Source organism: Rhodnius prolixus, unplaced genomic scaffold (genome assembly GCF_049639745.1).
Source record: "Rhodnius prolixus isolate KJV_2025 unplaced genomic scaffold, Rpr scaffold_4, whole genome shotgun sequence".
Classification (NCBI taxonomy): Eukaryota; Metazoa; Arthropoda; class Insecta; order Hemiptera; family Reduviidae; genus Rhodnius; species Rhodnius prolixus.
This window is the reverse complement of record NW_027411614.1, coordinates 11101904-11127804: the sequence shown is the minus strand read 5'-3', so window position 1 is coordinate 11127804 and position 25901 is coordinate 11101904. Positions and strand designations below refer to the sequence as shown.

Here is a 25901-nt window from a genome sequence, read left to right as displayed (position 1 = left end):
AGAATGGAGCGTCTAATATGCGGCGGAGTATTTTGGATTGGAGTGTTTGCAGTCTATTGATGTTGGATTTTTTAGCTGTCCCGTAAAGTTCGAGTCCGTAAGTCCATATTGGTGTGGAGAAGAGCTGTATAGAGTCATCGATTGTTCTGTAGTGAGAGTTTTGAGCGTTTGTCGAGTAGTCTGGCTAGAAGTTTGTATCGTTTGTTTAGTTCGGTACGTTTAAGTCTCGTATGAGGCTGTATATAAAAAAAGTTAAATAATAAATTTAAATAAATCTCTTAACAGCAAATAGAGAACTTACATTAAATAACGAAGCAACAGCTCGCAACATGACATTACCGTACTAGAGAAAATAAGGTGCCGCCGGAGTGAAATAGATCGACTACGATGGCAACATTAAAAAGAAAGAAACAATAACACAAATAGCTATAACACAACAACAATAATTATAAAATCCAGCGACTCTGTAAACAAGTTGCGTCGTTTGCTAGAAAACAATTGATTGTGCAGCATAAAAGTAATAACTAAATTCCAACCATCTCTTGAATCCTTTACAGGATGAATTTCGATATAGAGACCCAAGATTTACTTATATTGTTTCCGGTTCGCTAATCTCCTAATATCCGGCGCTAGCTAAAGTTGCATTCTACGGATTTACAAGTTTTTTTTTTGGTCTACTGTTCGTGCAGATTACCATTTATACAAGGTTTTGGTTATTTTGAATATATTTGAATAGTGCTCCAAGTGTTACTGAATTGGCTTGCGCCAGTATCAACTGTAGGTTTGTAGGCAGTTCCTGGTTGTTCTCTATTACAGATTTCCCAAGGATGTTCCGGCCTTTACTTCTTGGCGAACACGATAAAATTAAATGATTCGAATCCGCTACAGACTCCTCCAAACATTCCTTCCAATTGGAAGTTCACTTAACATCAGCTTTATCCAAATGGGCCACTTTTAAAGCGGTATAAGCTGTTGGTTGCCTCTGTAATCAAATTACACACGTGTAATAATCTATAGTCCTCCACAGTAGATGATGTCACGTTCGTTGACACGTTCACCCGGAGTATCTCACGTAATTTTCGGTAAGTTTCAAAACAGCGTGAAATTTGCGGGCTTTTGCTTTGAGATGGAGTACAAGGAAAAATATGTCTTTAGAAAGTGGAAGATTATCGTAAACAGTAGAAGTGTTCCACACTAAAAACAGAAGTGAGTTTTGATGCCTGTGAGGGAAAAGCATCAAGCAAGAGACCACGGTTAAAATGATGATGTTTATTAACAATTCAATATACGTAAAACAACACTATCACACATCATCACAAACAATGTAGGCATGGACATCAGTCCGTCTGCCGAGATGTTGCTGAAAAATAAAAGTCTCCCTGAATCAAAAAATTTAATAATTAAACTCTAAAACTAATTCCCTCCTGTACTTCAGTGCTAATATTGCTTAATTGTACAATGCTTGCCAGTCGTTACCATTGAGACACAATAAAAACTGAGCCCTGTCCATTATTTCCGTCCCTAAGCATTTCCGCCGTAAACCATTCAGAACTGGACAAACGGCAATAAAATGATAAGTATCCTCTACAGCCAACATACAGACTAAAATACGATGTGAAACCTTCGACCATAAAACAAGTTTTACGGCTAAAGTTGGGAATAGAAAGCTTAGTGTCTGCAGCAAACAGCAGTGCCTGTATGTTAATCTTTTTTCAGCACCAGCTTTCAAAACTAGATCAGCTTAGTTTTCAAGTTGTTGGCACCAAGTTCATATTAATATTCTATTATTCTATGACTAAATTAACCAGTAAAACTCGTGAAAACTGAATTAAAAACAATCCAATATAGTAAAAACAAGCGCATGAACAAAATAAAGTTTTATTTATAGTTGTTTGGTTTTACAATTGTTTACGATAAATATAGACTTAAACAACAAGGTCAAGAACTAAGAGAAAAAAAATATATTGCAATTTGTAGGTTAGATTTAGATGTTTACTTAAGAACAAAACAGCTTGTCAGTTGTTACAAATAAATACAAATTAGCGAATCACATTAAAATGAGACACAGGTGGAAATTTCCCTTCACTTGGATTAAAAAAATTGTACCAAATGACATGAAAAGTAATGGAAACTAAGTAATATATTGCTTTCTCTCGCTTGCTATAAAATGTAATTTCAACAGTGGAATTGAGTATGCTTTCATGTTTATTTACAATTACTTTTCAAAACATTATTATCACAATTAGAGAGATTATGTAATGTTTGTTATCATTAAGCTCAGGTCTTATGTCTTAGGTACTCCAATAACAATAAAAAGTTATAATATTAATGCTATTATCAGTATGAAGAAAGAAACACTTCTGAATTCCGTTTTCTGTTGTTCATACCATCATATTGTTTCATTCATACTTTTTAATATGTAAGATCATTAGCAACTAGTGTGCGTACTGCCACTTGTTCTGTAACTCAAAACATTTGGGAAAAAAAGAATGAAATTTGTAATAGAGTACAAATAAAGGAAACGAGGACTTGGCACTTCAAACTTCAATTACGCTCAACCATATGTGTTCAAGATGTTTTCACTTACGAGGGCACTCATAGATTCAGAATATGTCATACCATTTGGAAAACAGATAAAGACGGCATTCAGCAAACCAGAGAATTCGTATTGGTGAACTCAATTCTGCTAAAATCAAATAATTGCTCCTTCGACAGACCGTTTAGTTCCTTTCTTTTACAATATTTTTTTTATAATGTAAATATCATTTAAGCCGCTTCAAAAAACAACTAGGGACAATGGGCGCCTGTAATCTTTTTAGGCAATCCGTCTACCAGACAGTTAGCTGTAAGAAGCTCCTAGGAAGAGCCAACACCAGGGACAGGCTGTTCTCGAACCCGGGATATCTGTGTAAGAGGAGACCAAACACCCCCCCCCCCCAAAAAAAAGCCAATTTCTATCGATTTTTTGTTTAAACTTCATAAACCATCCATCCATGTTACGTTTTATTTGAAGCATTTTGCTAGAAAATTGATTTTAAGTTTTCAAGAAACGTATATTTTCTTGTAAAAACTCAAATAATTCCAAAATCTGCACGATTTTGCAAATCTTCCTCTTGTCAATTATTAAAAAAAAAAAACTTTATGTTGTTACTATCCGTCTAAATTCAACGAAAAATAATTAAAACATGCAATTTTTTGAGATAAGTAATTCTCTAAAATTGGTCAATATCTTAGAAATGGCCCGAAGGCAGGTAGGTGGTTACTTCTTCTGACATGCCTATTCATGGAAAACAACCTTCATCTACTACATCTTTTACTCTAAGTTACACAAAATATGCAGTTTTGATGTATCCAGCAAGAAAATCGAATTAAAACGTAGGACTTCATTTAAAGAAGTAGGAAAAAGTGTAAAAAACTTGAAAGAGGCACTTACTTTATATCACAGGCTAGAAGTGCTATCCTCAGCTACAGTTTCGCCGAGTAACTACTTGAAACCTGGTCTGTTTATAAGGATCTGAGATGCGTTAAATGATCTTAAAATTTTTCTTTAACAGGTTAAATTAGTTAGGAGGGTGTAGGGTCGGAGTCACCTAAATTGTTCCAAATAGAGAACAATGCGCACATCAGGGTTTGTGCGTGTGTATGGGTGCATGTGATTGGGTCAATTTGTAGCGTAACCTCACTGGCTCTCTCTCCTCCCCTCCTCTGTACAGCTCTCAGTTGACCATTTGAACGTATTGGTCATTTATAGACCGAATCATACGACTATTAAAGCAGATGCGCAATAACTATCTGTGCTACTTTTACGACCACTCATTAAATTATTCGAGAACGTTATTTTGAATAATAACCGTGATGTTATCTGCAACGAGATGCTAATTTTATGCAACTAATTGTACCTGCTGCAGCTAATCTGCAGAATTCCTACCAACTGTGCTCGCGATAGAAAGTGATAAATTTGTTATTTAGCGCCTATGAAATCCTACCAATTTGATCCTAAATCAACCAAGGATCAAGCCTGGTTGGTGGGCAGTATCCTAACCATCATCCTGAACACACTGTATACACTGCTGGGCATCACCAAACATCCCAATGCAATTACACTTATACTTAGGTTAATGACTCCGCAAATCGCAATCCGCAAATTCAACATTCTCCGTCAAACCCATAACTCTAATCTAACTTTTTTGAACTAATGACTAGTAATGATTAAAAAGATTACTTTCTGTTTAAAACCTAAGTGCGAAAATAATACAGCATCACAAAACGTACGAGCCTAAAACAGAAAACAAACCCTAGATGAACCCAAAATGTTTTGACTATTAGTCGATAGTTCTTGCTACTTTACAAACAACAAAATCCATGCCGACCTGAAGATTTCGTTTGCCCATAATCTAGCAAAATATCACAGTAAACTCTCCCTTCATCCTAACCGTCTTACCAGAAATCCTTTTCTAACCAGAAATTTAAAACCAGAAAATTCTGCTAAGCAGCTAAAACGTTGTTAGCTTCGCGATTTTTTTGGCCAACTAATGGATTTTTTCGCTGAATAACAATTATTTCATAACAACCCCTGCTACTCTACATATTTTCTGTTAAATATTTGTCTGTGTAGGCTGTTTAATAAATTTAATTGAAGAAAAAAATAAAAACAAGCAGTTCATATCTTTCAGAGATTGCTGCAATATATAAGACTATTATTCTTCATTTCTTCATCAAGAAATTGTATATTTCAGTGTAATTGAAAAGCTTGGTGCAAAAAGAAGTTATCTATAGTTTATTAAAATTTTTAGTAAGGACAAAAAGCTAAATATGCTTTAAGATGTATTCCTTATGTTGTGTCTGCTGTAAGGATTAGTTAATATATTGTGATGGGGTCATTTGGGGCTCAATTTGAACTTTCAAGGGCATTGTTTAAGCTTGCTATAAGCAAAAGTTATTTTGCAGCTAACTCTTTTTTGCAGCAAAATCATAATTTTCAGTAAAACTTGAGTACATATTAAGAACATACTTTAGTCAACAGATTTTTTGTTTTTGAGCTTTTAAGTGGCATTTTGTGTCTTGTCGAAGCGAATGTTAGATATATTATTATGCCTGTCAAAAAGAAAAATAATAATATCTACCTAATATAATAATTAAATAAACCTAATAAAAAATTATTTTTTTCCCAAGGAATGTAAAGAATGTAAGGAATGTAAAAGAAAGTTATCTGCAGTAGAAAACTCATTTTTGCTTCAAATCTAACCTAGGTTAGAGAATAAGTAATAATAAACGAGTCTGCATAAAGACTCGTTTATGCACCAAAAGATGTAGAATTGAACATACAATAGGGGGCGCCACTAAACACATTTTCTGGAAAAAATGTAGATAACTCCTTTTTGCACCAAGCTCTTCAATTATTGATTAACATCATCAAATTTTGTTAATCTTTTCACCATTTAAGTTAGAAAAAAGACTATTCCACATTCTTAGAGAGCGGTTTTTAAGAAGTCATTTCCTTCATTTATAAAATCAAATTGGAAATATAGGCTCTAGCCTTTAATTTATTAAAGCGTAGTTAGTGTTTGGGAATAGGCAAACCTTGCACCGTCCTTCTGTAAAATGAACATACTCCACACATACCATAATTTATTACACTGTCTAAATACCAAACTATCTTAATTGAACTCGACTTAGACCATCTCCCCCGTTCTAGTTACACTAGTGGTGAAATTCTGCGCTAAATTACTTCTTCTCTAGGCTAATTGCAAGAAAAATTGATGAGGATACTTCCAAGACTGGGCTAGATGGATATGAACGAGCTTGACTTTTATCTTTCAACATCTTTTTCTCTTCCAGCGAACAATTTACCCAAACCATATACTTATTGTATACACAAACCCAACATTCCTTTAGAAAATGCAAGTGAGAGCGGAACTTTAGAAGTTTATTTGAGAGCAAACCGCAATGGCGAACGTGTATCGTAGTAATGTTAGAGTGATTTGGAATGCTAGCTGCACATTAAAAGGCGTCCAGGTACTAGGACATTGCCTTGGTGTATGCCAGCAAAAATTGGATATTAATTGTGGAGAAGCATAAACTTCCGCTGGGCCTGTAAAATAAAGTCTGCTTTATAAACTTGAAACATAAAGTGAGATTTACGAAGTCGATTAGAACATATACAGTTTTATAAAAAGAATAAGATAAGTCTTTGTTCCTATAGATGTAATTAGAGGCTTGCATCTCAAAAAATACAAATAAAAATAAAAACATAACGCCTTTCACAGAGAAAGAGTCACCTGCGGGCACATAAGGACGTTTGCGGCTGTTGCATCTACTGCGCACATTCACCTTATAATAACTCCTTTTCATTATTTATTTTTCTATTTTTTTTTTCCTGTTTACTATCTTTCCTTTTGTATTTTGTATTTGTGTATTCAGTTTGAGTAATCAATTGTTAAACAAACAAATGTATTTCTGAGAAGCTTTTCATTGCAATTCTATTTTATTTATTATGCATTACTAATTTTATTTATTTTGTACGATTTGTGAGTTTGATGAACAATGTGTAAAAATAGAACTGTTTCAAGTTAACAGGTTACGATAAGAGAAAAGTTAAATCGGTAAACAAATCTTACAGTAATTCCTTGATAACTCTATTATTTACTTTCCTTTGGAACATTGGTTAGTTTTTATCCAATTATTTACTGCAACTTAAATGTGTAAATAAAATTCTCAACAGATTACAGTTTGTATGACAGATCAAATCGTCAATTTCTTTCCTCGTATCCTTTATTTAGTGTTCCACTATCATCAAATGCTGATTTCTAAATAATTTTTGTTTAATCAGATCAAATTATGATTAATTTCCTAACATCGTATTCTGAGCAAATCTCATACGCCATTGTCTTTGCCTGACCTGACAAGCTTTCCCCTATTACTTTTACCTATTCCTTGGAAACTATTTCTCTCATAGCCTAATAAACGATTTCAGCAGAATCTTCAATAGGGTAAAGTCGGGTGAGATGGCCAACAGCCGAAATTTAACCAAAATGTCGTCCGACGGCGCTGCGTGACCTCTCCAGTGATGAACCTTCATTTCTGACTACAGTGAGTTCATTTTGGTATCTGCGTCAAAGCGTTATTAACTAACTCAGAGAATAAAAACATTATCGCCTCAACAAAAAATTTTATGATAGTTGCATATTGCGTGCTGCAGTGAATGCATGTGTCGAAATTTTAGTGTTGTTTTTTACATATTAGGAAAGTACAGTATACATTAATGAATCCTAACTTCTAAAACTGTCAAAAAGTACGCGTTGAGTTATGTTTATCACGTTGGCCATCTCTCTCTCTCTAGCATTAAAACTATCACTAAAACGACATAGTCTTTTTGAAGATCATATTCTCTTAAAGAGAAAACTCAATAAAAGTTTTATGCTGGGGGTAATGATCTTAACCATAAGGTTTACCTTGGTTTGAAAAGAAAATAACTTTAGTTTCCTGGATTGAATGTCCAATTACCCTTGGTGTCACCAACAGTTTCATGAGAAGTATTGAAGCTCAGAGTTGAACGTAAATGGGATTTGATTGCACCAGATCAGTGTAAAATACCAAAAGAATAAAAACCGTTTTGGAAGCAAAAGGAGGACGTAACATCTATCCCAGTATAAATGTACGACATAATATTTGATATAAAATAACGAAATGTTCTTTTCATTATTTCCAAACCTATATCACATTCCACAACAAAATAACATGGAATTTATTATACATTCATAAAATATTGAATATGACTACAAAAGTTATATTTAAAATGTTAAATTAGCAAAAAAATGAAAAATGTAGGACAACTCTACTACTTTAGACATATTTAGTAAACTTTATCCAAATATAACAGCTAGAAATATATATTTTTTGGAAAGATATCGTATGATTTATAGTTTCAAAACAGCCCACGAGGTGATTCAAAATTATTTCTTTATTTATTAAACATTTGAGGTTAGAACTAAAAAACTTGTTTACCTCACAATTTATTGAATTCTTTTAATTCTTTAAATTTTTTTCATCCACCTATTTCCAATAAGTGAATAATTCGATGCACTCTGTAGAAATATTTAAATAGAAAATAGTAAATATTTTATTCTATTTCTCTTTATGAATGAATATTTAGAATCACTTCCTGTAGAAGGAAATGGAAATGTTAGTTCTTTAGAGATCTTGGCGTCTCTACAGGAATTCCACAGCCTGACAACAACAACAACAACCCTGACAATACTTACACTGACATTTGTAAAGTTTATCTCATTGAAGATAATATTAATTTATTGGCAAATTTTCTACTAAAACTGTTAATTATACTGATCCATTTACCTTCCCATAACATTTCTTTAACGGCGAGGCTACTAAAATATATGTTACACATTAATTGTTAAAATACTGAGAGACTGGATATTGCCTAGTACCCGTAGTTTCCGGCTTTTACTAGTAAATGGTAAACTTGTTATTCCGCATCCTCCTAGCACTTTGGATTTTTATAGATGCTTGGTACCCTTTTTCAAGGTGAAGGATGGACAAGGAATATTCAACAGAACTTGCTTGCGTTCCTTCTCTAGCCAATGCCTTCTATTTTACTGTCGTCATCACCATCAATTCTACTTGAAGTTCTAATTGATGGGTCAACTTCTTTTAAACCTTCTGTGGAGCTACGTAGTACCAGCTTCAAACAGTCCTCGTACAGTTCTTTTGGCAACAAAATGCAGTAGCCTGGACTTGATTTTAACTAATCACCAATTTGTTGTTGAAATGTTCAGTCGCGTTGGAAATTTTCTTAAGTTTTGCCAAATATATTCTTATTTTGGGAGCCCAGCCTCTTTCTTCCAGAATTTAGGCTTAATTGGGCCCTAACTTATCAGAATGACTGGTCGATTACAATCAATATCAACTAACGTAAATTCTGAGATAAAGTTATGCAATTTTTCATAAATAAATAGTTTCGCAACGGAAAGCTTAAACAAAGAAGTGGTTAAAGAAATCGTGTATTCAGGTGAGGTTTTAGTATCCAACTTCTAAATTGAAGTAATGATTAAGGGCGGAATCGGTACTAAATTCACACATTTTTCTAAAGCCAAAAAATTAGTTATCCGGGAATGGCGAACTGGGAAGTTTTCAGAAATAACTAAGAACATTTTCATAACCAACAAATTCGCTCCCAACTATAATCTATTGCTTAAAACGATTGAATAAAATCGTTATTAAGGTCTGGTCGATTTAACAATATCAATTAAAGGATTTATCGATTGGACAATATCATATAACCCACCAAAAATAACTGCAATTGCAGCGTCAGTTCAGTAAACATTGGTGAAGTTTTATTGCATGAGTCAATAAGTTAAAGTAGGAATTTGGAAGCAAGATTCTCATTCAAGCCGTGACGTATTTTGCCCGAGGAACTTAATTAATAACTTTAAAATTACTCACAGAAAACTTAAAAAATTGTCTAGAACTATAGATTAATAAACTAAGTGAAACTAAATGCTAAAGGCACCCATTTTAATAAGTTTAAAGTTGACAGTTTTATCAACTTTGTAACAAAAAAAGAATCTTATGTAAAACATTTAAAAGATTTCACATTTTTGTTATAATTGACAAATTTTTACCATCAGATACAGGTGTTTCCAATATCTCAATGACACTTTGTAGAGAAGCGTGAGGCTTCCAGAATTCTCTAAAATATAGTGTTTAAAAAGGGAGGTTTCATCTCCCCGAAGAACAAAAAATTGGTTCTAAAATAAGAGCAATAACCTTCTACAAAGTGGCTGGTAGTTTCGTTGGGCTCATTCCAAGATGCAAAAAATTGTAAGTAAAATCCGGGAGTGGTTCTTTTATAAAAAATAATCATCAGGTCAAAGTGAGACCAATATCTGTGGCTGTGCGATTTGAGAAACTTAAAAATCGAGCAAGAGGATGATATTTGAAGAAGGAAAGTGCTTAGGAGAAATGGACTTATCGGAAATATGAATACAAAAAACATGACGAGCTGCAGATATATTTGAAGAACAAGATTTGTAATAATCTTTAAAGTTAAAAGAAAACGGCTAGAGATATGTTTGACGAAGCTTGATGACGTTTGAAAACGTTTTAGAAAACACCTCAGAAAAATCACAGACAGTTTAAATGTTCCTTTGTAGTTCTGAAAGAATCAGAGAGAAAAATGGCATAGAGGCAGCGGGAGACCAAGCACCCCAGGGATGGCAGAACTGCGAGGAAGTCCCAGCTATGCCGATTGGAAATTGTCTATGAAAGTAGAATTGTCCACTGCACTCCGAGGAGAAACAAAACAGATGTTACTATTACTAATTATGCAACTGCATCTTAAAACCTGGCTATGCTTATTATTTTTTAATCACTTAGTTTTGATAACGAATAATAAGCGCTAATTATTTTTTCATAACCCTATTAACAGTCTTTCAGAGACTTGGGAATGCATTCACAAGTGTCTTGAGATTTATTTTTAACTCATAAAATGATATTAAAAAATTAAATAATGATAAGCTTTACGTAGTATTACATATTAGAAGCTTAAGTGTATTTTTTTTTGTATAAATAATTTGTTCAGATATATTTATAAAGTGCCATCTTTATATTAAATTCCGCAACAATTTTTCTAAATTTATTTGCCAATTTTACTTTCTTATATATCAATATTTCATTATCTTGAATACTTTTTATAAATATCTTTGTGGATCGGAGATGTATTATAAATTTTTATGAAATTTTTTAAGATGTTATTTTATCGCAAAAAACTCTTGGTTTACACTACGTCGATTAATAATGCGTAAATTGAGAAACTGCAGCAAGCCATTCAATTACAAGTAAATTTTGATAAAATTCAATATGGTAACTGTTTTTTTTCTCAGAAAGCACACGTCATAACTTTAAAAAGAATTTGTTACTAATCACAGGATATAATACTCTTGTCTTTTCCTTCTAAAAGATGTTTCTTCAATGAGTCAATTTGAATCGGACCTCACAAAATATCTGTTAAAACAATTCTCAAATAAAGATAGATTTTTAAAATTAGAATATGAAAACTAGAAAGGTGATTGAATACATGTGATCGCCAGAAAAAAAAAAAATATCTAATTCAATTCAGGAAAGATCGAATAAAAAAAGTTGAAAAAAATAAAGTGACTATAACTTCCTTTATAATTAATTTGTCAGAACAGATATATTTCGATAACAAAACAATTGACGTCAAACAAACAAACCAATAAAGAACATAAAAACATGATAATACGTCGGACATTTTTTATGAATATTCATACAGCTTGGTCGCCATTAGATCTTGTATTTGTTTTTTTTTTACGGTTTTATTTTAATTTAAATGTAAAACAAAATTAAACAAATAATAAATGGGGAAAGAAAATATTCAACAGAAAGTCCCTTATTCCGCATTCATTCATACTCTTCATGAATGTGAATGAATTTAGTGAAAACTTTTGATCGAATGGACCACACAGTCTGATCAATGAAACTGTTGATTTTAGTTTTATTTTCTGGTATTTAGAGAAAAAAGAAGTAAAATAATGAAACATGTAAATTATGTTACTATTTTCTCAATTGCAATTCACTAATTTCCAAACAATTGGAATGGCTAAAGCTGTTGTAATTCGCGTAGCAACACAAATACTAGTCAGGGCTCTTCAACTAAGCGTTTCTCGGAGATTACACTTTCAAGTAGTCATTTGTTTTCAGATTATTTGGACGGTTTTTATTCTGTCCAGTTTATGACATTCTATAATCTGATTTACGGACAATACTAAGAGATTGGCAGGTGTTTAATTGCTCAAAATCCATCGCCTTCTCGAAGTAGAAAGAACGATTTGGGAAATGCGAGTATGGAGAAAATCTTGGTCCAATCAGAAGGCGAAATAGCCTAAAACTAACTTTCTAGGAAGTCAACTCCGAGCAGCTATCTTAGCAGAACTTCCGATCTTGTACCATCTCCTTCTTCCATTATTTCATGAAGAAGTGAAAAAACTTTTATTATAGCGCACTTATCATGGAGGAGGAAAACAATTAAGAGTTCTCTCAAAAAAAAAACGAGCAAAACTGGACCAAAATTGGGAAAAAGTCATTCACTCGACTATATCTGCGATCATTAGAAGAAAAAGGGACATTCCGAATTGTTCATTCTACTTAAAAGTCAGCTGGTTCTTTTCTTTGCTGGTCTTATCACTTGTCTAAGCAACTAAAGTTTATATTGCTGATTTTGTCCGTCGTAGCACGCATATTTATTATATTTCTGACCCATATTCCAGACCGGGTTTTCATTCTTTACCACAGTTAGATCAAAAAGATTGGTGTATAGAATTGGACTTCTTTTATGTTACCGTTTCACACTAAACTTGATAGTGTATGCAACTAAGTGGTGACTTTCAAGTGTAAAGTGAGACGAAAACAAAAGTTAACTCGAATTCCAGACACCAGTCTGATTGATCTTCCTCACTTTCAGGGAATAAAGGAGCCAGTTTACTAACTATTCTAGAATAATAAGTACAATAATAACTAATCTATTCTTCCAAAAAGCAAGAAAAGGCCAGTAATAAACCAAATTTGATAGTTACCACCAGCAAATAGCAGAGGGTAACCAAAGTGAAGCTTTAGTTAGGAAATAGAAATGATGGACGCTACAACTTCTAACAGTCCACTTTGAGGACATGTTTTAGGACAATTACTGGGTATTGTTAGCACCAGGAACACCTGCATCCAGTAATTGTAGCCTTGGACACCTTTGCGTGAGAAAATATATGTCCGCATTATATTTACACTCTTGTCATGCGTTGCAGGATAATATTCTCTATTCGTGGAATCAAAAGGAAGACTTCTTCGGCTAGGTTGGACAAAAGCTGGAAGATCGCCCATGGCCGAAAAGATCTCTCCGGGAATTGGCACTTGGAAGCGGGGAGAAGATAATTTGATTAATTGACTTTTCTCATTGACAGTTTTAATTGTTGAACTTGTTCTAGTATTAATTTTCGCCATATTTCAAAGTTTAGTTTAGAGATAGGAAGGTAAAAAACTGTTTACTAATAAAAACAATGGGAACCCATCGTTATCTCTGCACTAAACCGATAGGTTTTTTAAAAGTACTATTATGTTTCAATTTTTTTAATAACCCCAAAATATCTAAACATTGTAATAGTAGCTACTAATGTAGGTCACTTTCTTATTTTAAGAATAAAACTAATATAGTTTAATTTTGATCAATTTAAGTTTAAAAAAAAAGAATCTGTAAAATAATTAATTGAAAATTTCGTTGAGTTTTTCCTGACAATAAGAAAACGAAATGAAATTTTCTAATAATTTGAACAAAATTGTTAGATACAAACTTAGTGAATACGCGGTCGCGTATGTTATTAAGAACATGGCGTGCTAATTGGTTTTATATGGTGTAAAATATTAGGCGTTAGCTCTGGCTGGGTATGTTTTGATCCTTCGTCCTTGGTCTTGTTTATTTATTATGAAGTTATTTGCTATTTATTTACTTCCATCGTACTTTAACATATCAATCTTTTTCTTTTAAAAATGGAACATTCTTTATAGCAAACTCACGATGTTTTTACCTTCCATATTCTTTACGAAAAAAATGCTAGTGGGTAGTAGGCAATAATCGAACGAATGTTTTACTCAGGGCAATTATTGCGTTTCTATTTGTTCAAACATGGTATCTTATAAAACCTTAGTGACAATTAAATCAAGATTAAAAACTGCAGACTACTCTACTGGATGCTCCATTTTCTCCAGTAAACCACTCAAGTTGGGACGCCTTCTACCAAGTTCCGTTCACCACATAATCTTGTCAATTCCTAACCTCATCTACTCGTATGTTTCAGTGCCTTATATATTTCTAAATCATAAAGATTATTACATTTTTAGCTTTTTCACCTTCAATACTTTGTGTCTAAGTGTGAAGAATTTAATGATTAGCATTTAATTTAAACAAGTACATCCTATTTCGGCATATCTTTTGTGACTGTCAACATCTTAGAAACACAAATCAATCCAAAATCGACAGTTACATTTTGTAGCATGGAGATTGATTGATTGTAATATTCGTTTGATCTCGACATCAGTGTCTCTTATATATTAGCCAATGTGTGAGTGCGTTTGTTTGTGTAGGAGCAATTCGAAGTTCAATTCATGTAGTTCTGCCATTGTTTTGATTGACTTGTGACACGGTGCGTTGTCTTGATGAAATAAAATTTTTTTCTTTGCAATATGCGGTCGTTTCTTTGCAATTTCGGCCTTCAAACGCTCCAATAACGCTATATAATATTCACTGTTGATGGTATTTCCCTTCTCAAGATAGTCGATGAATATTAAACCACGCACATCCCAAAATACCCGAGGCCATAACCTTTCCAGCCGATTGTTGTGCTTTCGGCCGCTTTGGACGAGGTTCACCAGTTGCTGTCCACTCATATGACGATCGTTTTGATTCCGGAGTGAAGTGATGGATCCATGTTTTATCCATTGTCACATATCGACGCAAAAATTCCGGTTTGTTATGTTTAAACATGGCCAAACACTGCTCAGAATCATCAACACGTTCTTGTTTTTGGTCAACAGTGAGCAAACGCGGCACCCACTTTGAACAGAGCTTTCTCATAGTCAAATGCTCATGCAATATAAAAACCAACACGTTCTTTTGATATCTTTACGATGTCAGCTAACTCACGCAACTTCACTTTTCGATCATTCAAAACGATTTTGTGGATTTTTGTTGTATGTTTTCTGGTGTTATCGCCTCATTTGGACGTCCACTGCGTTCTGCATCATCGGTGTCTCTACGACCACGTTTGAAGTCAGCAAACCAACGTTTTATTGTTGTTTCCGATGGAGCAGAGTCCCCATAACACTTTTCAAGCCATTGCTTCGCTTGAACGGTATTTTTACCCATCAAGAAGCAGTGTAAAATTAAAACAGGAAATTGTTTTTGATCCATTGCTTTGAAAATAACAAAAGTAGCGTAGAAAATAACTCACAAACTAATGAATAGAATATCATGAAATTTTAACAGCTGTCTTTTGAAGGTTAGTACTAACTGAAAAAGAGGTGAATGCAATAAAACTAGCGCCATCTATGTGTTAGGCCTGGAACTTGTGTTATATGAGACAGATAAGGCCAAATCAGTGTTCTTGTTTTTAGCTACCTGGGGCAAACCTTATCATATCTCTTTCTACACTTCTAATTTCTGTCAAGTTTTCATCGTATAACTGACCAAACACTGTGAAGTCACACACGAGCGTTATGGTGGACAAGCGCCATTTCTATAGTCTTTGATGATACGAACAAGGGTTTCCCGATGCTGATTGGATCTCAAGAATTTTCGGCAACTGGTTCGAGGTTTTTCGTCACACTTATCCCAGGTATTGAGCATACTTTCATCCATTTATTCAATGAAATTTCTCTTTGACAAAGTTAACACACCATACAGTGAGTAGGATAATTGATTCCATAAGGTAACCTGGATACTAGATACAAAAAAAATCATGAAATGAAATGAGTATTCACTACACGGCCGCCCAATACATAGTCGCACGCTTCACAGCGTACATTTTCGGGTGTGTTTACACAGATGGTAAATAAAAAAAATAATAAATGTCCATTGGTCGTCTATTCGTCCATACTGCGAATGTATTATTTTTACAAAGGAATAAGCGGAGAGGGGCGGCGCTATCCGCTGTCCGCACTAAAAATACCAACAAACTAAAATAGGGGCGATGAGCTAGCTACTACTGACCAGACGGTCTCTACTCCCACCACTTCTTCCCGATTTTGCCGTTTTGATTTTTCTAATCATAATTTAATATTTTCCATATATATATTTTTTGTTTTTAATCATTTATTTAGTTACAATCAACGAATTGCGTTATAAGCAACAAGGGTAACAATAAGCAACATATCACACATATCAGAGTGGAGAAGTTACCCAGCGGTAACACTCCAATAACATTCTAAATTCTACTGACTATCTTCATCAGAGAGGAGATCGCGAGACCACTGTCTTTGAAGACGTCTGAAAGTGTTGTCTGGAAATGTTCTTGAAGATAGATGTTTTGTACAAGTGGATTGTGGTGTGATTGAATGTTAAGATGGAATTTTCTGTGACGTGTTTTAGCAACTTGTGTTGCACGAAAGGAATGTTCAAGTCTGTGTGAATGGTTTGATTGGTGACGTAGAAAGGAGCGTTTACTATAGAGCGAAGAATTTTAGATTGCAAGGACTGGATCCTTTGCAGATTTGAGCTTTTGGTTGAACTCCACAGTTCGATACCATAAGCCCAGACTTGCTTTAATATACTTACATATATAAGTCTTTTGTTGTCCAGAGTGAGTTTTGATCTGTTGTCGAGTAGTCTTTTCAGTTGTCGGAAGCGTCTGGTGAGTTCTGTTCTCTTAAGTGGAGTATGAGGATTCCATGTAAGTCTTCTGTCAAGATAAAGCCCAAGGTAGCGGACTACGTTGACTACTGGTAAAGGAATTAAATTGTAAAAGACAGGAGGAAGAGTGATGCGTCGAAGAAGGTAATATTTTGAGATTTAGTTTCGTTCAGTTTGATAGCCCCATTTTTTTGAACCAATTTTCTAAGGAGGTGAGGTGAGACTGAAGGTTTCTATGAGCTATTATTGGGTCTTTGTTAGTAGATAAGATGGCAGTATCTTCAGCATAGGTGAGAAGAGTAGTTTGAAGATGAGTAGGTATGTCTGAGGAGTAGATTGTGTACAGAACAGGGCCTAAGTATGCTGCCTTGCGGAACTCCAGCGTCAGTATGGCTGAATTTTCCATATTAATTTCAAATTATAACAAAAATGAAAAAGTTACGTAAGAAGGTGATAAAAGTAAGCTGGTTATTTGGAGATAGATTTACACTTCCTTTTTGATCCGATTTTAATATGTTGCCCACTAATTTAAAGTTCAATGATTTCACTTTTAGCGCAGATAATAAACATATATCAAGGTAATAAATATATCTTCTTTCTGAAGAAGGTTTATTTTTTTTTTTACAAAAGTAAATATTCAAAAAACTAAGAAACAGATTATAAATAAAGCGGCCAGCAAATACATAAAAATACGTACTTCATTATTTGGGAAAGTTATTTCCAAGAGTGGGGGTGATTGTTTTTATTTGGTTGTATAATAATGTGGGGGCCGAAAGTGAAAAGTAAATGCAAACTATAAAAATATTCATGAAGTGAACACAACGGTATCAAGAAAAGACCTCGGATAGCAAGAATTGTACTGGTGGCCTGCCATAACAAGCAGCCAATAAATAAATAAAACAAAAAACAAGTTGAAATCAAGTAAAAAATCACGAGCTGGATGCGTGATCACCCCCAATGCTGGTACTCTGAATATTCAGGTTATAAACATTTGTTTACTTATTATATAAAAATTTTAAAAATTTTTATAAAATCTAAAATTAATTATAAACCAAGCCTCTTTGTTTTCTTTGTTTGTTTTTAATAACATAATCAGTTGTTAGTTTTTTTAAATTGCTTACATTCCATTTATATTTTAATTTATAGTACACAGCAATTTACATTTCTGAACATTTGTTTTATCCAAAATAACCAATCAGATTAAATTAGTTAAAAGCTTTCAAGCCACCATTTATTTGCCTTTTATAAACAAGTTATTGTTCAGACATTTTCTGATTTCAATACAACAATAACTGTATTTCCTTTATAGTTCATCTGCTTGCTGATGTATGCCATGCAGAAGAAGCTAAAAGAAAGTACTGTAAAACGACATGTGGAATCTCAAAAAAAGATATGAAGTATATGGTAAATTTGGAGTCAACTTGTGCTCTCTGTAACTATAGTCAGGAAACCTTGGCTCACATGTTTATTGACTGTCCTGCATTTTCTTTGTATAGAGAGAGATATTTATGTAAATATTACCCATTAACTGCAACAAGTATTTTCTCTATAAAGAATAAGAATCATTTATTTGATGTTTATAAATTTACAATTAACAGTTTAAAAATGAGAAAGTTTCTTTTAGACTTTTAATGGATACCTTTTAATTTATATTTGTTTTATTTGGCTTTTATCTTTATGGATATTGTCAAATTAGGGTTGTTTATTTTATTAATTTTTATTTTACTGTTTATTTTGTTCATTCATTTTTTTTTTCTTCCATTTGTTTTTCTGCTAATTACTACATGTTAATAGTTGGTATGTCAAACCACTCTCCATCTATCATGTACCAGTGTGTATTGTATAGATGTAAAATAAATAAATAAAATAAAATATGAAGTATATACTAAATGTAGGCGCTACGGTAGCCGAGCGATTTAAAGCGAGGCTCAAAGAGCTAAGAAGTATTGTTGAAGTACTGTGTTCGATTCCCAGTCTACGCCTCGGAATGAATTGCATGAAAACTGTTAAGTACATACGTTTGCCAATTGCCTCCGTCCGTAACGTCTAATTTGGCAGCTGGAAGTGAACCCATTTTGGGAAAAAAAATAGGCCTTACTTTTACTTTATTTATTGAGAGGGTGATGAACTATCCAGTATGGTCGACAATACAAGCAATGGCATCCTCCAGTTGCACAGTAATATCTGCCTAAAATTGCTTTCGCCTACTGAAAGAACTTTTCTGAAAGGCTGGAGATGTAATATTGAAATTAAGATTTTTGAGGGAAGTGATATGTCAGCCGCCTACTCGTGGTGCCCCCTGTATTCGCTGAACGGCTGACAATGGCTGGATGAGACTCGATAGCTGTGGTGAAAGCAACTTATCTAGGGGAAGAGTAGGCCGAAATAAAACTCCTAGCCCTCCAAGTTGGGGGTTCTGCTGCGGGCCAGCTCCCCGCTCGGGCAAAACACAGACCTGCTAAAAAGCCAAGTAAAGTGGTATAGATAAAACCATACTGGATAGGGTGGATGAAAGAAGGCAGTGTCGTGGTTTGGACATGTTCTTCGTATGAGCGATACGCGCCTCCCAAAAAAGGCTCTCAGCTGGCAACCTGCTGGCAGACAAAGAAGAGGAAGGCCTATGAATAGCTGGATCGCGCAGGTAAAGGAACTAATGATAGCGTGAGGTCTATGCGAAAGCGACGCTCAGATTAGAGAAGGGTTCCTTGCGTTTAGGGAAACACCTTGAAAGAAGAAAAAGATTTCTGAATGAAAACAAATGGCCGCTTTCCTTAGATGAAGGATAGAGAGTAGAATACTTTAACTTCAGATGTCCTCATAAGAAATAGGCTATTACCGGAGGACAACAGAAATAGCAGTAACAGGGAGAGACCAGCTTCGAGCGCTATATTTTTCTAGTTTTAATTCAAATTGCAATAATATTTTAATCAATGCTTATGATAAAACAGGAATATTATTTATTTTTCAGCCTTTATATTAGATTAGTTCATGGAATGGCTGAAAAGACAAATAAGATTGCTGATAGACTTTAGAGGTTCTTTAACACTGAAGCCATCTTTCGGTAATAACTTAAAAATCAAATTGAACTATATTTATAAGAAAAACATTTTATTGTAAATTGAAGAATGAAGTAAAGTAGTACTGTGTGAATCTTCAAATGAGAACTTTTCTCAAAAAGATGAGAAATCGTACCGAAAATTATAAGTATTCTTTATTACATTTGAAATTTCCAGCTAAAATGCCATAAAGTTAAATTTTAAAGTACTAAATTTAACAATAATTGTTCCCCCACAATTAACAATACACAGTTGAATGACGTCAATGAACTTGTAAATTAATTTCAAAACCGTAATAATGATATTCTTCATTTTAATCATGACCTTATTTAAGTTAATAGTCGCCTCAGTAGAATTCTTAGTAATAAATTGTTTTTTGAATAATTAATTAAGTATAAGTAATTTGAATTGTATAGTACATTATTCTCAATCCTTGTTTACTTCTTTGTATTACAGATAAATGGTTAATTTCTTTATTTATTTTACTATGTACAATATTCATAGTTGTAAAAAAGGAAGTCGCTATACTACCTGAGTCTAAACCATGGTTGCCACAAGCATTTTGTACACAATTTACTTTGGAATTGCGAGAGCAAGGATGTATGAAGTATGATTTCAATTTAAGCGAATCAACATTAAAAGACCTATTGGCGTCTTTTCCAGGCGCACTGCCGGTTTCCGTACAGTGTTCTCTTGTCACAACATTTAGGAAAAACTAGTGAAATTGAGTGAACAGTCCTCTAGACTGGTGTTTCTAACTATAACTTCGAGATTGAAGAATACTATTCCTCTATCTATTCTACAATTCATAACTACTTTTTTTGAGTTTCCTTGATTTTTCTAGGATAACTGAAGGGTCTCTTTTGAATTCGGACATAAAGTATGTTAGCATTGTTTTGGAATTTTCTCTTTGGTAATATGTAATTTAGTGGGTGGAGCAAGTGTACCTTCAACAAGTAGTAAGTGAGCACGTACAATATTGAAGTAATTACACTACATTTTCAGTAAAAATTCATTTGCTGAATAGCAATAAGAGAAAGACGGTCAATGTCAATCCCAGATCTTTTATATTTTGAAGTTAACAATAATTGTATCGAATTGTTTAATAAGAAAGTAAAAACGACTACGAAAATGAGAAGCATAAGACCACCATTTTGTTTACTGGCTAGCTAAGTTTTCATTAATAGGGGCGTGTCCATCCACTGTCAATCCTGGCATTTTATTGGCCCAACAATCCGCCTATATTTCACACGTCCAATATGCCATTATTATTGGTGATTATTTCTATGAAAAATACTACTAAATTTTCTCTAATTAATTTTCCCCCCATAGGTATTTCATGAATTATCGAATTGTGCAATAAGAAATTTTAGTCTCAAAAACTCCAAAAATAAAGATTTTTCTCAGATTATATATTTTGATTTATGCTTCAAATGCAAGGCTGAACCAGAAAAGTTGGGGATGGCGTTATTTTTATTGAATAACAAGTTAAACCAAATTGGGCATGATGTTCAATATAAATCTGAGTTTATTTACATATGGCTGCCAATACTCTTCCTTTTCTTCACTATAACAAAGTCAGAGATAACTTGTAGCGTTTATAAAAAAGAAAAAACAACTAACTCGGAAATATATTCCTAGAAGAATACTTACGGTGAACCGATTTTAATCAAATCTGGAATTATAGGACTGCTTTAACTTAATCAAATTTCAGCAGATCTTACTTTTCTAGACTGCACACCTTTAATATGATAAATGTTTGACGAAATTAGTTCGTAACCATTTCTCTGACATAATACATTTTGTCATGTTCATAATTTTAACGTTTTTATTCATCGATTAGAACGTTTAATTTAATATAAAAGTTTGTAAAAATCACCAACGATCAATGCCATTGTATGATTACAGAGCTTCCTTAACGTGAACTGAAACTGATCAGTTTCATTCTCTGGTCCTGAACTGTAATTGCAATGCGTTACAATACTATAGCTTCCAAGCAAGATACGCCAAGATATTCCCAGCATTCCAAGCAATACACCAAAGTATTTCAATCCTTTAAAGTTAGAGTGACATTGAAAAGTGTTGCAATTTTCTCTGGCTACTCTTTACAAAATTGTGATTTAGTTGAATTTATCTGCTGGGTCATGTAGGATCCATTTTATAGGCTTTGTCAGAGGAGAAGAGAACCTCCTCCACTTTCATCCAGAGTACATTGTCTGGCTCAGGCATTTATGGATCTAAAGCCTGGCTAGATGTGAACAGAATTTCTATAATTCCTACTTACTTGATTTTATTTTATAAAAAGTTGTGATAAAAGCCAATCGGTCTCTTCTAAGACAAATAACCTAAACTGCAAACAGAGCAGACAACTTGTTTGTTAACCTGCTTATCAGAAAATAACGCCATTGTGCTTACTACAATAAAGTAAAGAGAAATGCTTACTTTAGTTAATCGTTAAAAACAATATCCTTCATCGATATCCTTAAACGTTTGCCTGCCATTTATAAAATAACTATTTTTAGCGATTGGTTGGTAAATTGTGATGCAATAATTAAATTTACAAAGATTACAATTATGAATGTTATATAAAATTGGGGAAAAAATTAATTAAATAAATAAAAAGTGGACTTTGTATCGTTACGATCCCACCAGTCTACCATGATAACTTTGTAATTTATCTTTGCTAGTAATTATAAACCAATCAGTTAATACTGACAGAATATTGAAATGGATGTGAGACAAACTACCGGAGGACATCCCGACACGTAGGGATTATTGCAGCATCCCTCCCCCAATCGGTTAGTTTATCTATTTAATTGGGCATTATTGGACTTAACAAGGAGGATGTGCTTTTTATTTTAATAGAAAATTTTGGAATTTTAACATTCAGTCTAGCGTTAATTAGTAAATAGTTATGAGCAGTTTTGAAGCATTGATTTTCAAATTTTCGAACAATATTTGGGGGTTGGGCCCAAAGTTAATTATTAATGAAACACCTTTGCCAAATTCCAAAACTGTCAAAAGATATAATAAAATTGTACAATATCTATAAATCTTATTTTAAAAAAACTATTTATACAAAAGAAAATTAATAAAGCGAACTGGTAGAATACATAATTTATACAGGTTTATCACATAATGATTATGTAATTAAACTTGAGAATAAAATGACCTTTAATGGAATGCAAAACAACTGAATGAAGGAGATTTTAGTTTTCTCCTTTTATTATATTTCCAGTTAAAGACATGATGATAAAACATGCAGAAGAAGAGAAATCTTCCTTTCTAAGACAGGGCGCTAAGAGTCGACCGCCAGTCTAACAAAGCAAGACCTTGGATTTACCACACGACATACCACGGCTTACCTTGCAGTCCTTGAACACGGTTCTCTTGTTTATCTTGTATTTTTAGTTTTTAAATTTTTTTTTTTTGTTTTTGATTTAGGCTTGAGAAATTTATGTAAAAGAGTAAAAGCACTGCAAAGAAATATTGCCAAGTTGAAGCACTACTCTGCATCCACATCATCCTGATTAGCAAATTGATAAGTGTCGCCTTTAAGGGATACTGATTTGGACCTTACGCTTCCCAAAACGAAGTGTAGGGAAAGAGCGTAAAGGGTTAATGAAAGGCTGACATCAATTTTGATAAAACTACCGCATTTAATTAGAATTAGTTTTCATGTTACCGGGTTCAAATTAAACAGATTTACTAAGAACGTGGAAAAAATCCAAATTTAATAAGACCTAAAAAATCCATTGGAGAGGATGTGAATGAAAAGGAGAGTAGTTGCTAGAGTTTTGTCTATGGAGGTCTTCATATCCAAATAGTTCCACTTACTGTAAATGTTGAGAGGCGTCAGTAAGTAAAAAGTAAAGTAAAGTAAAGTAATCGCCTATTTTTCAGGCGGGGCTTAACGTCCAACTACCAATTAGGTGTCGTGGACGGAGGCGACTAGCAAACATACTTTACTGTAAATTTCTTTTATTAACCATTAAATAAAATCCAAGGCCTGAGACCGGGAATCGAACCCAGTACCACAATACATATTAGCTTCGCAGGTCTCGCCTCTAACCGCTCGGCTACCGTGGCGCCAAGAGGCGTCAGTATAAAAGCTGTTTGTATCGTTAAGGCTAGGATACCAGCTAGATCGCTGATGATCCATAGAAGAAGCGAAAAGTTTGCCACACCCTGAAAGAGTTACAATAAGCCAACTAATAAAGTAATTAAGGTAATCTAGAGAAACAACAGATGGACTGCTATACTATAACATTAATAATTTAGTATTTAGTATTAGTTATTTTATTAATAAGAAAATTTTGGTGAGACTACTCTAACGACACTAATAACAAGAAAAAATCCAAGAAGAAAATTGGGAAATTTCAACTGTAGAAGTCGTCTGTACAACTAAAACGAAATCTGCACTCTTAAGCGTGAATGAAGAGGAAATATCAATAATTACTGTCCTTGCTGTGAAAATAATAATCAATATGTACTCTTCTTTTTTTAAATACTTTTAAACTGTGAAAGAAAGCTAACTTTGTGAATTCGTGGTGCTCACAAAATAGCGTTCGCTTCAATTTGTTATTTACAGCAAACAAATAGCTACAAGCGCAAACTACAATATCATCGCTTTTCATATTGTACCAGGCACAGCTGTGCACTACGAAATGGATATTATGTTGTAATGAAAATATCTTTTACAGAACTTTTTCCTGTATGTATTTATATTTATAGGTTAGGTTGATGTTCAATTTTAGTGTAGAAAAAATAAATTATCGTATCAACGGAACAGAAATACGAATAGCAATCAATATTAATAACATTATAGAGTAATCTGTTTTGTAATAATTATTTTTTAAACATTTACTAAACAACAACACTGATGAAATAATCTAAAAACAGAGTATATGGGAAGTCTTTAATAAACAATAACAATGCGGGTTACATTAGTAAATATTCAATTGAAGCGAGGTCATTGCACTTTTTAAATAAAATCAAATAGGCTATTTTAGTCGTAAATAAGCGACAATAAAGACAAATAAAGATGGTATAGATATGCATGCTCTACAAATAGTAGTGGAGTTTTATTTTGGCAATCGTTCTCTACACATTCGAGTATTTAAGGCCTTGAAATAGCAGGAAGTTTTCAATTGCATTTGATTGTTGCAGTTTAGGTTAGCGACTTTTCACGATATTTTGTAAACGTGCTGTCATAAATTCGACTAGAATTTAGTTCCAATGTCTTCCATGAATAAACCTTAACATACTCCTAGACTGTTTTCGGCATTATCAATTATTCAATGGAGGAGTCAGCTATTTAATCTCAGCTCGTATATTCAATGAAAACAACCAGCTGAATCAGCTAAATTCTCACAATTTTGATGCCCACTTTGGTAAACCATAAGTAGTCATCAACTAGAATAATTTTCTGCCTCACCACTGCAACTCTTAAGCTGAAAAGTTTCTAAAGTCTCAGTAAATCTATTATACAGAATTAGAGTTGGTATTTGAAGTATTCTTTGGAGACAAGAGTGTCTAGAATGTATACAACATCAGCTGAAGATACGTTATATTACTTCTCAATAAGTTATCTAAATACTTCTACCTTCTTCGAAGCTTACTTTCATAAAGGCTTCATAAAGGTAAATTGAGTGTATACAAATGAAGATGGTGAAGTCTCAAATCTCCAACAAGGTGGAACTTATTAGTAGAAGAGCACTTATAGTAACAGAATTGATTTTATTGCACTTCCAATCATTATGTCATGATCATGGAACTCATAGAGGCACTGCAAGAATTATTGCCATTTTTGGTCTCTAAATCAATATATCTTTGGACAAACTTAACTGGGCTTAGCTCATAAAAACAAATTGACCTTCTCTAAGCACGATAAACTGAAAGTAATGTCTATTTTTCCAGCTTTATGCCCTAGACTGTAGACGAAGACCTCTAGCAAACATACTTTACTATAATTTCTCATATTAACCATTAAATAAAATCCAAGGCTAAGACCGGGAATCAAACCCAATACCACAATACATTTTGCCGTTGCAAGACTCGTTTCTAACCGCTCGGCTATATCATGGCGCCTGATTATAATATACTTTGTCCAGTGTTCTCACGCGACTCGATGCTGACTTTACAAAACAAAATCCTACTTTACAAAATGGCCAAACTAGATAAGGGGGCGCGAGAGAGGAAGATATTATTATCTTGGCGTCATACTTGCAGTTTAGCTAAAGTTCAATTATTATCATAACCGTAAATTATTATTTTATTACAATTTTTTTTTTTGGTTACAATAAAGTAAAAAAAATAATAATAATAAGGATTTTTAGAATAAGCAAATGGAATTTTGTTTTTTACTAGCGAAAAAACAAGTTCTACGACAATCTTGGGGGAGAATGATGACAGTGTAA

The 25901-nt window shown here is 33.5% G+C and overlaps 1 protein-coding gene across 3 annotated transcripts in view; it reads right to left on the bottom strand.

Annotated features, from left to right (window-relative positions):
- Nucleotides 1-25901, bottom strand: part of LOC141456378 (uncharacterized) — a 158587-nt gene that overhangs the window by 22931 nt on the left and 109755 nt on the right. The window contains exon 1 of one of the 3 annotated variants that reach the window (XM_074132309.1): nt 3434-4393. The exons of the other annotated variants lie outside the window; for them this stretch is intronic. The gene's annotated coding sequence lies outside the window, so the exon portion shown is untranslated. Of the gene's footprint in view, nt 1-3433; nt 4394-25901 lie in introns of those variants that run through there. 3 annotated transcript variants of the gene reach the window in all.